Below are 12579 nucleotides of genomic sequence, written 5' to 3' on the forward strand. Positions count from 1 at the left end.
TACCCAACATAGGAGCACCTCAATACATAACACAAACACAGACATAAAAGGAGAAATTGACAGTAACACAATAATAGTAGGAGACTTAAACACCCCACTCACACCAATGGACAGATCATCAAAACAGAAAATTAATAAGGAAGCACAAGTCTTAAATGATACATTAGAAGAGATGGATCTCATTGACATCTTCAGGACATTCCATCCAAATGCAGAAGAATACACATTCTTCTCAAGTGCACATGGAATATTCTCCAGGATAGACCACATCTTGGGTCACAAATCAAACCTCAGCATCTTTTCCGACCACAACACTATGAGACTAGATATCAATTACAAGGGAAAAAACTGTAAAAAACACAAGCACATGGAGGTTAAACAATATATTTCTAAATAACCAAAAGGTTACTGAAGAAATCAAAAGGGAAATTAAAAAAAATTTTAGAAACAAATGACAATGAAAACTCAAAACCTATGGGATGCAGCAAAAGCAGTTCTAAAAGGGATGTTTATAGCAATACAATCCTACCTCAACAAATAAGAAAAACATCTAATAGACAACCTAACTTTACACCTAAAACAACTGGAAAAAGAAGAACTAAAAAACCCCAAAGTTAGCAGAAGGAATGAAATCATAAAGATATAATCAGAAAGAAATGAAAAAGAAATGAAAGAAACAATAGTAAAGATTAATAAAACTTAAATCTGGTTCCTTGAGAAGATAAACAAAATTAACAAACCTTTAGCCAGACTCATAAAGAAAAAAGAAAAGAATCAAATCAACAAAATTAGAAATGAAAAAGGAGAGGTTACAACAGACAATGCAGAAATACAAAGGATCCTAAGAGACTATTATGAACAACTATATGGCAATAAAATGGATAACCTGGAAGAAATGGACAGATTATTAGAAAAGTTCAATCTTCCAAGACTGAACCAGGAAGAAATAGAAATTATGAACAACACAATTAGAAGCACTGAAATTGAAGCTGTGATCAAAAATCTTCCCAAAAACAAAAATCCAGGATCAGATGGCTTCACAGGAGAATTCTATCAAACATTTAGAGAAGAGATAATGCCTATCCTTCTAAAACTCTTTCAAAAAACTGCAGAGGAAGGAACACTTCCAAACTCATTCTATGAGGTCACCATCACCCTGATACCAAAACCTGACAGAGACAACACACACACACACACACACACACACAAACTACAGGCCAATATCACTGATGAACATAGACACAAAAATCCTCAACAAAATTTTAGCGAACAGAATTCAGCAACACATCAAAAAGCTCATACACCATGATCAACTTGGGTTTATTCCAAGGATGCAAGGATTCTTCAATATATGCAAGTCAATCAATGTGATATACCATATTAATAAATCAAAAGATAAACACCATATGATAATCTCAATAGATGCAGAAAAAGCCTTGGGCAAAATTTATCACCCATTTATGATCATAACTCTTCAAAAAATGGTCATAGAAGGAACCTACCTCAACATACTAAAGACCATATATGATAAGCCTACAGCAAACATTATTCTCAATGGTGAAAAACTGAAAGTATTCCCCCTAAGATCAGGAACAAGACAAGAGTGTCCACTTTCACCACTATTATTCAACATAGCTCTGGAAATCCTAACTACAGCTATCAGAGAAGAAAAAGAAATAAAAGGAGTCCAGATCGGAAAAAAAGTAAAGCTCTTACTGTTTGCAGATGACATGATACTGTACATAGAATACCCTAAAGATAGTATCAGAAAATTACTAGAGCACATCAGTGAATTTAGCAAAGTTGCAGGATACAAAATCAATACATAGAAATCACTTGTATTTCTATATATTAACAATGAAAAATCAGAAAGAGAAATTAAGGAATCAATCCCATTCACCATTGCAACAAAAAGAATAAAATATTTAGGAATAAACTTACCTAAGGAGAAGGCAATGGCACCCCACTCCAGTACTCTTGCCTGGAAAATCCCACGGACGGAGGAGCCTGGTAGGCTGCAGTCCATGGGGTCGCTAGGAGTCGGACACGACTGGGCGACTTCACTTCCACTTTTCACTTTCATGCATTGGAGAAGGAAATGGCAACCCACTCCAGTGTTCTTGCCTGGAGAATCCCAGGGACGGGGGAGCCTGGTGGGCTGCTGTCTCTGGGGTCGCACAGAGTCGGACACGACTGAAGTGACTTAGCAGCAGCAGCAGCAAGGAGACTAAATGGAGAAGGAAATGGCAACCCACTCCAGTGTTCTTGCCTGGAGAATCCCAGAGATGGCGGAGCCTGGTGGGCTGCCGTCTATGGGGTCGCACAGAGTTGAACACAACTGAAGTGACCTAGCAGCAGCAGCAGCAGCAAGGAGACAAAAGAACTGTACACAGAAAATTATAAGACACTTGTGAAAGAAATCAAAGATGACATAAACAGATGGAGGGATATTCCATGTTCCTGGATAGGAAGAATCAATATTGTGAAAACGACTATATTACCAAATGCAATCTACAGATTTAATGTTATCCCTATCAAATTACCAATGGCATTTTTCACAGAACTAGAACAAAAATTTAACAATTCATATGGAAACACAGAAAATCCCAAATAACCAAAGCAGTTTTGAGAAACAAGAATGGAGCTGGAGGAATCAACCTTCCTGACTTCAGATTATACTACAAAGCTACAGTCATCAAGACAGTATGGTGTATGTGTGTGTGTTAGTTGCTTAGTCACATCTGACTCTTTGCAACCCCATAGACAGCAGCCCACCAGGCCCCTGCATCCATGGGATTCTCCAGGAAAGAACTCTGGAGTGGGTTGCCATTTCCTTCTCCAAGACAGTGTGGTACTGGCACAAAAACAGAAATATAGATCAATGGAACAATATAGAAAGCCCAGAAATAAACCCATGCATTATGGGTACCTTATTTTTGACAAAGGATGCAGTGGGGCAAAGACTGCCTCTTCAATAAAATAGTGCTGGGAAAACTGGACAGCTACATGCAAAAGAATGGAATTAGAACACTTCCTAACACCATACACAAAGATAAAGTCAACATGGATTAAAGACCTAAATGTAAGACCAGAAACTATAAAACTCTTAGAGAAAAACATAGCCAGAACACTCAATGACATAAATCAAAGCAGAATCCTCTATGACCCACCTCCTAAAGTAATGGAAATAAAAACAAAAGTAAACAAGTGGGACCTGATTAAACTTAAAAGCTTTTGCACAGCAAAGGAAACTATAAGCAAGGTGAAAAGACAACCTTCAGAATGGGAGAAAATAATAGTAAATGAAAGAAGTGACATTTGGATTCATTTCCAAAATATACAAGCAGGTCATACAATTCAATACCAGAACAACAAACAACCCAATCAAAAAGTGAGGAAAAGACCTAAACAGACATTTCTCCAAAGAAGACATACAGATGGATAACAAACACTCATTTGCTCAGCATCACTCATTTGCTCAGCATCACTCATTATTAGAGAAATGCAAATCAAAACTACAATGAGATATCACTCACACTGGTCAGAATGACCATCATCAAAAAGTCTACAAACAATAAATGCTGGAGAGGGTGCAGAGAAGAGGCAACACTCTTGCATTGTTGGTGGGAATGTAAATTGGTACAGCCATTATGGAAGATGGTATGGAGATTCCTTGAAAAACCAGGAATAAAACCACCATGTGACCTAACAATCCCACTCCTAGGTATACACCCTGAGGAAACCAAAATTGAAAAACAGATATGTATCCCATTGTTCATTGAATCACTATTTACAATAGCTAGGACATGGAAGCAACCTAGAGGTCCATTGACAGATGAACGGATAAAGAAATCCTGGTACATATACACAATGGAATATTACTCGGCTATAAAAAGGAACATAGTTGAGTCAGTTCTGATGAGGTGGATGAACTTAGAACCTATTATACAGAGTGAAATAAGTCAGAAAGAGAAAGAGAAATATCATATTCTAACACATATATATGGAATCTAGAAAAATGGTACTGAAGAATTTATTTGAAGGGCAGCAATGGAGAATTAAAGAGAATAGACTTATGGACATGGGGAGAGGGGAGGAGAGGGGGAGATGTATGGAGAGAGTAACATGGAAACTTACATCACCATGTGTGAAATAGATGGCCAATGGTAATGTGCTGTGTATCTCAGGAAACTCAAACGGGGGCTCTGTATCAACCTAGGGGGTGGGATGGGGAGGGAGATGGGAGGGAGGTTCAAAAGGGAGGGGATGTATGTATACCTATGGCTGATTCATGTTGAAATTTGACAGAAAACAACAAAATTCTGTAAAGCAATTATCCTTCAATTAAAAAATAAATGAATTAAAAAAAAGAAAAAAAAAAAACCTAAAGGAAGGGCTTCCCTGGTGCTCAGTGGTAACAAATCCACCTGCCAATGCAGGAGATACAGGTTCGATCCCTGGTCCGGGAAGAGCCCACATGCCATGCAGCAACTAAGCCCATGCCACAAGTACTAAGCCAGCACTCTAGAGCCTGCGGGCCAAAATTACAGAAGCCCGCATGCCTAGAGCCCATGCTCTGCAACAAGAGGAACCACTAATAAGAACCCCGTGCACCACAACTAGAGAGGAGGCCCCATTCTCCACAGCCAAAGAAGGCCCATGTGCATCAACAAAGACCCAGCACAGCCAAAAATAAAATAAATCAATCAATCTTAAAAAAAAAAAGTAAAGGAAGAAGAATTTACATTTGTTAATTCTACATTCCCAGTCCTTCCCTCCCCCAACACCTCCCCCTTGGCAAGCACAAGTCTGTTGTCTATGTCTGTGAGTCTGTTTCTGCTTTGGAGACATATAGGATGGGTTAACAGCAAGGTCCTACTGTATAATACAGAGCATTATATTTAATAACCATAATGAGACAAACCATAATGGAAAGGAATATGAAAAAATGTCTATATGAAAAAAGTATATAACTGAGTTACTTTGCCTTTCAGCAGAGATTGGCACACCATTGTAAATCAACTATATTTTAATTTTTTTAAAAAAAGTAAAAGAAGAAGCAGTGGCTCTGTGAATGCTAAGGAAAAGAGCATTCTAGACACAGGGACTTTTGTACAGAAGCCCTGGGACTTTTTTTTTTTTTTTTTTTTTTTTTTTGCCTCATTTGAGGATCTAAACAAAAACCAGGGGAATTCCCTGGTGGTCCAGTGGTTAGGACTCCACAATCTCACTGCCAAGGGCCTAGGTTTGATCCCTGGTTGAAGAACTAAGGTTCTGAAAGCCACATGGCATGGCCAAAAAAAAAGAAACCCAGTGTGGCTGAGGCGATAAGAGGAGGATACCAGCCTGAGGACAGGGGCAGCTCACAAAGTCATGGAATCCTTCAGTGAGGTGGGGGGGTGGCCCAACCAGATTTACACTTAGAATTCACTTGAATTACTGTGTTGAATCCCATGGAGGAGGGAAGCCTTAGCCCAGTTCCCAGTCTTGCTGAGATGGTTGGTAACCTGGACTAAGGTGGTAATGCGGAGATGGAGAGGAGAGAGTAGGTTTATGATTTTTTTTTTTTGAAGATTGAAACAATGGAACTGGATGATGGGTTAGATATACAATTGGCTGAGGGGCAGTTGTGAGGAAAAGAAAGGAATGAAGAACAACTCCTGGCTTGAGTACATGAGTGGGTGATGGTGCCATTTGTGGAAGGGAAAGAATCAGGAGCTCAGAGTTTGACATATGAATTGTGTGATGTCCATTAATCATCAACAGGGACATGGAAATTAGGCAATGAGATGAGTCTGGGGCTTTGAAAAAATAGATTTAGGAATCATCAGCTATCACTAGGCATGAAAGGCAAGATACTAAAACTGAAAACAGATCACTTAAATAAAGTACAAAATGATGAAAAACAGGCCACAGCAACCCGGGAGGGTGTTTAAGAACCCTCAGGGGCAGAGCCCTAGGGAACCCAAGAGTTACTCATCAAACTGAGCGTAGTTCGGAGGAAATTAAGAAAGGCGAGAGCATCTCAAGCAGAAGGCATGGTAGATTGTGTCCAGTGCTGCTGAGAGGCTACATAAAGGACAGAAATGTTTTCAGTGGGGGACTTCCCTGGTGGTCCAGTTGTTAAGATTCCACCGCCCATGCAGAGGACAGGAGTTTGAACCCCAGTCCAGGAAGATTTCATGTGCTTTGGGGCAACTAAGTCCAGTGTGCCGCAAGTACTGAGCCCATGTGCTCCACAGCAAGACAAGCCATCACAGTGCAAAGCCCGCGCACTACAACTAGAGAGGAAGCTCCCACTCATGGAAACTAGAGAAAGCCCTCCCGTAGCAGTGAAGATCCTGCCTTCTCTATCTTCAGGCTGTTTGAATCCAGAGATTCAAAACTCGCTGGTCTGGGGGACCAACTGCATTCACTGTACTATTCTACTTCATATTAGGGACTTCAGCATCTGCCTATTTTGGTATTTGGCCCCTGCTCCTGGAACCAATCCCCCATGGATTTGGAGGGAGGATTGTATGCCAGAATGAGTAATGAATCATCCCACAGTCTTGACCTAAAATCAAACTAGACACTGGGCTGAGATTAAAACCCTGACACCTGCTCCTTTCAGTCCTAAGGCTGTCTCCCTCAATTTTGGCGCTTGCTGTTTACCAGCCCTGTGGGAATGGGCTTTATTGTAAAAGGGAAATTATTCATAAAAACATCGTTTCAAATTGTTGTTGTTGTTGTTCAGTCGCTAAGACTCTTGGCGACCCCATGGACTGCAGCACGCCAGGCTCCCTTGTCCTGGATATTCTCCCCTCCTCTCCGCTCTGGTAATTTTGACAAAGTACAGTTTACAGCTGTTTATGACCACAGTTGTTATGGTCTGTCAGCATGAAATTCTCTGAATGTCTTCATGTGTAGATACATCCTCCCCCATTTCAGTCTTCTGGTAAAAGAGGACAAGATGATTTTTAAAAGGACAGAGAAAGAAAAGATGCCAGATTTTTAAATGTACCCAATGAAAAGTAATAGTTTAGAACAAAAATTGAACCACATAAAAAACAATTAAGAAAAAGAGATGTAGTGAAAAGTTTTCTGTTGGTTTTGGCTCAAGTCCCAAGTGAGTTTTTCTAGGCTGACTTTCCAAAAAAATTCATGACATAAAGTTGTTTGGATGGGGATGTGGTTAATAAGAAAAGCAAAAAAGGCCAAACTAAATGTCAAAATCTTGTCAAAGACTGAAATAAGTAGAACTCACTTGATGATACAAAGGAGCAAAAAAGAGAAAAAAGTTATTAGCAAAGTATTGTCTTCTGAAATTTGGAGAGTTAGTAAAGGAATAAAGAATAGAGAAATGAGTGGTGTTAGTTTCATGCACGTTCTCCAAAATAAATACACATACCCATAATCTTCCATTTCCATTTGCTGTACTTGCAGCAAAAGGGACTGCTGGACTCCAAAAGTTTTTCTACTTTGTCTGGAGAGTTAGTATGTGGTCTCAGAGAGGCAATACAGCCCACCCATGCAGCAGGGTAAACTGGCTCGAAGGAGGTAAAAGTGATTTCATAGGAGCAGAAATGAACAAAGGAATCGGCAGAGGCATGAGAAGTAAAGTTACAAATCAGAGTCAAGTTCATGAATAATATGGTGGATATCTAAGACAGAGAGAATACCAAAGCAACAGCATAGCCCTTAAGACAGTAATTGGTTTTCCAGTACTGATCAGACTTCCAGTAACAAAAGGTCCCCTTCTGCCCTTGCTACACATATTACCTCAGGCACTTTTGTAATGGGACTAAGCTCATTCTGAGAATTCAGTAAATCAGTCTACATAAAGAACTTAGAACTCATAGTGTTTACATATATATTAAGTATTCAAAAATTGCATCTTTTGTTACTGCTTATTATTCATCTCACTGACAGATGCCCCCGTGAATCAGACTTGCAGCAGATGCTTGGAACATGGAAGGCCTAACAGACTGGTTCCAAATAGGAAAAGGAGTACGTCAAGGCGGTATATTGTCACTCTGCTTATTTAACTTATATGCAGAGTACATCATTAGAAACGCTGGACTGGAAGAAGCACAAGCTGGAATCAAGATTGCCAGGAGAAATATCAATAACCTCAGATATGCAGATGACACCACCCTTATGGCAGACAGTGAAGAGGAACTCAAAAGCCTCTTGATGAAAGTGAAAGTGGAGAGTGAAAAAGTAGGTTTAAAGCTCAACATTCAGAAAACGAAGATCATGGTATCTGGTCCCATCACTTCATGGGAAATAGATGGGGAAACAGTGGAAACAGTGTCAGACTTAATTTTTTGGGGCTCCAAAATCACTGCAGATGGTGACTGCAGCCATGAAATTAAAAGACGCTTACTCCTTGGAAGGAAAGTTATGACCAACCTAGATAGCATATTCAAAAGCAGAGACATTACTTTGCCAACAAAGGTCTGTCTAGTCAAGGCTATGGTTTTTCCTGTGGTCATGTATGGATGTGAGAGTTGGACTGTGAAGAAGGCTGAGCACCGAAGAATTGATGCTTTTGAACTGTGGTGTTGGAGAAGACTCTTGAGAGTCCTTTGGACTGCAAGGAGATACAACCAGTCCATTCTGAAGGAGATCAGCCCTGGGATTTCTTTGGAAGGAATGATGCTAAAGCTGAAACTCCAGTACTTTGGCCACCTCATGCGAAGAGTTGACTCATTGGAAAAGACTCTGATGCTGGGAGGGATTGAGGGCAGGAGGAGAAGGGGATGACAGAGGATGAGATGGCTGGATTGCCTCACTGACTGGATGGACGTGAGTCTGAGTGAACTCCGGGAGTTGGTGATGGACAGGGAGGCCTGGCGTGCTGTGACTAATGGGGTTGCAAAGAGTTGGACATGACTGAGCGACTGAACTGAACTGAACTGAACTGGGTAAGTCCTAGGGGCTTCCCTGGTAGCTCAGCTGGCAAAGAATCTGCCTGCAATGCAGGAGACTCTGGTTCGATCCCTGGGTTGGGAAGATTCTCTGGAGGAGGGCATGGCAACCCACTCCAGTATTCTTGCCTGGAGAATCCCCATGGACAGAGGAACCTGGAGGCCTACAGTCCATGGGGTGGCAAAGAGTTGGACACGACTGAGTGACTAGGCACAGCACAGGATGTCCTAGAGGAGGAGCTCTGCAAGCCTAGGCCCCTGTAGGTTATCTGTGCACACTTGGCTTAATCGTCCCTATTTTTTATTTTCTATGTAGTATTTCTTGCTCTCATTGAATTCTTCTTATGTGTGTTTTTTTAAAACTACCACACGCTACCTTCAAAATTCCCTGGATGTATCTGTCCCTCTCTAAAACTAGACTCTAAACTCCTTGAGAGGAGGACTCCTGTCTGTTCCTCAGGACAGAGCTTAACACAAACAAGGCAATTATACATTAAAAAAAAAAAAAAACAATAAACAGTCTTTCTTGAAACGTTTTTTGGATGTTAAAGTTTCTAGACCTTGTTCCCTTCTACTCCTCTTGTCCTGACCTCCCTTAGGGTCTCATCCTCCATGAGCCCTTTAGGATCTTCCAACAGTCCTGGGAGGAGGTGAAATCACTCCAGTTTCAAAGTGAAAATTGTGACTCAGCACTGAAAACTGCCCATGTGGCAGGACTGAGATCCTAGTCTGGTTCATCTGCTACCAAAGCTCTGCCTCTGCCCAGCACATTGTATCTCCTCTCCAAGCAAATGTAAGATGAAAAAAAAAAGAAAAAAGAAAATCATTGAGACAGGCCATAGGATACCAACTATCATAGGATGTTACTCCTTAGAAAATGGATTTTTTTCCCCCACTCTGGCTGTGCTGTGGCTTGTGAGATCTTAGTTTCCTGATCAGGAATTGAACCTGGGCCATAGCAATGAAAGTACCAAGTCCTAACCACCGGACTGCCAGGAACTCCCAGGAAATGAATTTTTAAAACAACAATGCCAGCCCGCACAGAGTCGGACACGACTGAAGCAACTTAGCAGCTTAGCAGCACATGTAAAGTAATGTGAATCCCCTATTATATTTTGAGAATTCTTCCCCCCTTATGTGGAAAATATTTTTAAAGAGTTCCCCCCTTTTCAGTCATGCGGATAGTTATTCAGGAGCTTATTGTGAAGAAAAGACCTACCCTGAAGAACTGAACAGGCATCAGTTTCTTTTAAATTGCAATCAACCAATCAATCAAATCAAATTAAAAAAATACAATATGGATCAAACCTTGTGCATTGAAACTTTTCCCCATTAAGCTTTTATTAAGCCATTAAAACATGCATATGTAGAGTAACTGCACTTTCAAATGCTTTGTTTTCTCGAAGTCTACTGTAGAGTGTCCTTTGAATATGTGGCACATATGAGTGGCAAGATGCTAAAGCAAAGCAGTGTCAAGGCTGAGGGCTTCATAAAGTCTCATTTGCTGGCATTTGGAGAAATGACATCCTCCCATTTTCTACTGGGGCTTGTCGACTTAAAAAATGCACAATGTGAGAGTTGAGAGTTAAGTTTTATTGGGGCAAAATGAAGTCTGTAGCCTGGGAGACAGCATCTCAGATAGCTCTGAGAGACTGCTCCTAAAAGGTAGGGGAAGGTCAGTATATATGTGAGCTTGGTGAAGGGAGAGTAAGTGCAATTGAAGACATTTTTTTTTTTTCACAAGGTTTCTACTTGTCACAAGGAGCAGACGTCCCAATGAAGGATTTTAGTGCTTTTCTACATATGAGGAAATACAAGAATTGAGCTCATAAAATCAGCTCTTTAAAATATCTAACTGTCTGAAGACCTGTTTGGCCAGTTCACCGCCTGCCACCAATCCCTGTCCCAGCACGGATTGCCTCACTTTTGATCCCCACTAGGAACTCCTTTCACGGAGTGCTGAAGGTCAGCAACAGCACATGATTTAATCCTTGTAGAGGTGTGTGCGTACTTATCTTCTCCTTATTGGAGAAGGCAATGGCACTCCACTCCAGTACTCTTGCCTGGAAAATCCCATGGACAGAGAAGCCTGGTAGGCTGCAGTCCATGGGGTTGCGAAGAGTTGGGCACGACTGAGAGCCTTCACTTTCACTTTTCACTTTCATGCATTGGAGAAGGAAATGGCAACCCACTCCAGTGTTCTTGCCTGGAGAGTCCCAGGGATGGGAGCCTGGTGGGCTGCCATCTATGGGGCCGCACAGAGTTGGACACGACTGAAGTGACTTAGCAGCTTAGCAGAGGTGTGTGCATTCTTTGCTGCTCATTCATGTTCCATTCTTTGCGACCACATGGACTGCAGCCCACCAGGCTCCTCTGTCCATGGGGATTTTCCAGGTAAGAATACTGGAGTGGGTTGCCATGCCCTCCTCCAGGAGATCTTCCTGACTCAGGGATTGAACTGCACTGCAGGCCGAGTCTTTACCATCTGAGCCACCAGGGATGGCAAGTACCAATTTGTAGCTGACAGGCTGCTCTTTACTTTTGACTTGGACACATACACGTTGCATGCATTTAGGTTAAATCTGCCTCTACCATTAATGAAAATAAGAAAACCTCCTTACACCAAAGAGCCCTGGGGAGAACCACTCATTCTATCTGGCCTGGGCTGTTTGGCTGGTGGAGAAAGTCCCCCTCAGGTATGGACTCACCACTAGACTGTCTTCTGGTGATATTTCAAAAGCAAATACTTTAGGGAACTCCCCTTACTCTGGGGTATGGTATATGAAGTGAGACCAACCTCTGGAAAAGCAATTTGGCCATCCAAAGTATGTGTCGATAATTTGAAAACTGTTCATGTGCTTTGACCAATAATCTTCCTTCTGAAATTTTAAGCTGAGGAAAATTACATGAAATTGCTATTTTAATATCTCTAGGCACTTTGAACCTAACCTATTCTAAACTCTCGATGCTTTTATTTTTTATTGAAGGATAATTGCTTTACAGAATTTTGCTGTTTTCTGTCAAACCTCAACATGAATCAGCCATAGGTACACATATATCCCCTCCCTTTTGAAACTCCTCATCTCCCTCCTCATCTCACCCCTCTAGGTTGATCCAGAGCTCCTGTTTCTAAACTCTGGATTCTTATCCCAATCAGTTCCTCCTGCATCTCCCTCATCTCAAAAAATGACCACTCCTTTCTGCCGTTGCTCAGGCTCCCAACTGTAGAGGGCTTCTGCAATTCTCTTTCCTTCATATTCCATTTCAAACACACCAGAGAATACTGTCTGCTCCATCTTCAAAATGTATCAAGAATCCAATTGCTACTCAGCATGTTCAGCACCACCTTCTTGGCATAAGAGATCATCTTCTGTTTCTGAATTATGGCTATAGCTCCTGTTTGCTTTCCTTGTTTCCATACTGGCTCCAATACAGTCAGAACAAACTGCTAGACACGCACAGTCTGCCTGTCAGCTTTATGTCACTTCCTGGCTTCAAACGCTCCAAAAGTTTTTTTTTTCCTGTCACTCAAAATAAAATCCAAAGTGTTGACCCACCTCTCATCTCTCTGATCTCTTCTCTTTCTCTCTTTCTTTCCTTCACTCCTCTCCATTCTCAATGGTTTCTTTGCCATGGTCCAAGCACATCAAATATAATACAATCGCCC

This window comes from Bubalus kerabau, chromosome 16 (assembly GCF_029407905.1).
Source record: "Bubalus kerabau isolate K-KA32 ecotype Philippines breed swamp buffalo chromosome 16, PCC_UOA_SB_1v2, whole genome shotgun sequence".
Lineage (NCBI taxonomy): Eukaryota > Metazoa > Chordata > Mammalia > Artiodactyla > Bovidae > Bubalus > Bubalus kerabau.